Here is a 2,830-nt window from a genome sequence, read left to right as displayed (position 1 = left end):
GGCGCGGTGGCCAAGTGGTAAGGCGTCGGTCTCGTAAACCGAAGATCGCGGGTTCGAACCCCGTCCGTGCCTGAGACCCGAGGTAGGGCTTTGGCTGTGGGGAAGTCGGGTTTTCTCCACGTACGCCGTCCCTTCTACGTGGCATTTTTTCCATTTTCGGATTCTGCTCAGTCGCCCTCCAGTTCGTCTCCTGCCCCGGGCTCCGCGGTCGGCGGGGGCCGGTGCGCCTGGGCTTCGAGACTCCAGGGTCCACCTTACAGATGAGCTCGGCCCCCGCCGCGCCGCGCCGCGCTGCGCCCTCGCCGCCGGTCCCCGCGCCTCGTTTCCCCCAGCCGCATTTCGCAGAGCCGGAGTCGTCTTCACTGCTTCGCCGATGGTGACACTAAGGTCCAGGTGGCCCGCGGGGACTCGGGTCCCGCCCGATTTGCGAGTGTTATGGCGGGGCAACTTTCCAGAGAGGGTGCCTGAGTTTCCCGAACGGTGGTTTCTGGATTGTTCTTTGGAAGGTGAATTATGCAGGCCATGCGCACTGCCTGTCTTCCTGTCTACAAAGCAAACCAGATTGTTCAACTGGTGGGTTCTTCTTTCCCAGTCCTGGTGAACTGATCCTTTGAATCTGCCCCCAGCCAGTTATGACACTCCCCACATCATCTCTAGGATAAACAGTCTGATTTAACATATTAATAACATGACATTGAGCGCCTCCTCCCATTCCTGGACCCTCTTTTTGATACACTCCTCTGTCTGTCCTCCTCTTCAATTGTAACACTCCCTACCGAACATACTACTCCAGACAGAGTCTTATGAATGGAACTTCACCTCCCTCATTCTATACCCCATACTTCTGTTAATGTAGCCCTGAAAAACCACATTACTTTCTCTGAGGCCTGTTGCACAGATGACCATGAGGAGCTTTAGGTGGACTGAATGTCAGAAGAGTCTCAGGTTATCAGAAGAGAAGGTATAGGGCCCAGGCAGCAGAGAAATATTGACCTTTTCTCTAAGATCCCAATAAATGGAAGAGACGCTCTTGGCTTTTGAAGGTAATGCCGAGCTAGGGTGTCAGTGTCATCACGAAAGTGTTATTAAATACAAATTGAGGCCTTTTTTGACAAGCGCCTCAGCCTAAACAGAGTCCAGATATTCAGGCATAGAAATAGGAAGGTGAAAAGTCCTGCTCTACTGGATATTGCCTTGAATCCTGTCCCTTCAAATTCCTGATGAGAAGGAGCTTCAAGACTGAACATTGTGTTTTCCTTTTTTTTTTTTTTTATTTTTTTATTTTTTTTATTTTTTTGAGACGGAGTCTCGCTCTGTGGCCCAGGCTGGAGTGCAGTGCAGTGGCGCGATCTCGGCTCACTGCAAGCTCCGCCTCCTGGGTTCACGCCATTCTCCTGCCTCAGCCTCCCGAGTAGCTGGGACTACAGGCGCCCGCCACCATGCCCGGCTAACTTTTTTTGTATTTTTTAGTGGAGACGGGGTTTCACCGTGTTAGCCAGGATGGTCTCCATCTCCTAACCTCGTGATCCACCCACCTCGGCCTCCCAAAGTGCTGGGATTACAGGCATGAGCCACCGTGCCCGGCCAAACATTGGGTTTTCTGAAGGAGCTGGAGCAGAGAATTCCACCCCAGCGGAGGGCAGAGGGACAAGCCAAGCCGAAGTCAATATAAGAGAAGTGCAAGGGGCCGGGTGCAGTGGCTCATGCCTGTAATCCTAGCACTTTGGGGGGCCAAGGTGGATGGATCACTTGAGGTCAGGTGTTTGAGACCAGCCTGGGCAACACAGCAAAATCCCATCTCTACAAAAAATACAAAAACTGCCAGCCACAGTGGCTCACGCCTGTAATCCCAGCACTTCGGGAGGCTGAGGCAGGCAGATCACTTGAGGTCAGGAGTTTGAGACCAGCCTGGCCAACATGGCGAAACCCTGTCTCTATTTAAAATAGAAAAAAATTAGCGGGCATGGTGGCGCATGCCTGTAGTCCCAACTGCTCTGGAGGCTGAGGTGGGAGAATTGCTTGAGCCCAGAGGGTTGAGTTTGCAGTAAGCTGAGATGGTGCCACTGCACTCCAGCCTGAGAGACAATGAGAAACTGTCTCAAAAAACAAGTGCAAGGTACAGAAGAGGTCAGTGTAAAGATTTTGGGGAAACATGGGCTTCCAAAGGTGAAGGACCAGAGGCAGGGGTCAAGTATGGATTCCAGGTCAAGTTTTGTGAGAGGAACTAGAAGTGAAGGCAAGTCAGATACAAGCACCAGGATGAGCCTGGGGAACAGAAATCTTGTAATTACCTTGAAGGCCAGCAGGTATCTACATGCACCCCCGTGGAGCCAGGGGTAGGTCATTGGCTTAAAGAATGAGGACAGAATTGAAGGCAGGGGCAGAAAGGGACACATATGTTGAGTTTGTTGCATGACCTCCATTAAATCGCTGATACTCCCTGGACTTCAGCTTCCTTAGTTGTAAAATTCTACAGTTGAAAGAGCTATGTCCTAAATGCCTTGTGTCCTGAAATTCTAGGTTTCTACCTCAGAGCCTGGACCTTGCAGAAGCAAGGGGATCACAGGCCACCCCACCCATCATAGTAGCCCCTTCTGCAATGGGGCTTGACCATTGCGACCTCATGATGAGATGTGACCAGGGCTCCTCCATCCAGGGAGTTATAAGCAGTCCTCCCTGATGGGAAGCGCTGGAGCTGCAAAGGCTCCGCCCATGCTGGTTACCCCTGGTAGAGTCCTCCCTTTTGCTCCTCCTTAGTGTCCAGGGCAAAACATAGGGCCTCTGGTACTGCATTTTGAGAGCCACGCAGGCAGACACAGTCATTTGTGGG

General features: G+C 52.1%; 1 non-coding gene across 1 annotated transcript; it reads left to right on the top strand.

The window, feature by feature from the left end:
* Nucleotides 1-72, top strand: TRNAT-CGU (transfer RNA threonine (anticodon CGU)). The gene has a single exon. It is a non-coding gene; the product is annotated as a tRNA-Thr (tRNA).
* The last annotated feature ends 2,758 nt before the right edge of the window (nt 73-2,830 follow it).

The sequence above is a fragment of the Pan paniscus genome, chromosome 19 (genome assembly GCF_029289425.2).
Source record: "Pan paniscus chromosome 19, NHGRI_mPanPan1-v2.0_pri, whole genome shotgun sequence".
NCBI classification, from domain to species: Eukaryota; Metazoa; Chordata; class Mammalia; order Primates; family Hominidae; genus Pan; species Pan paniscus.
This window is presented reverse-complemented; position numbering and strand designations above follow the sequence as displayed.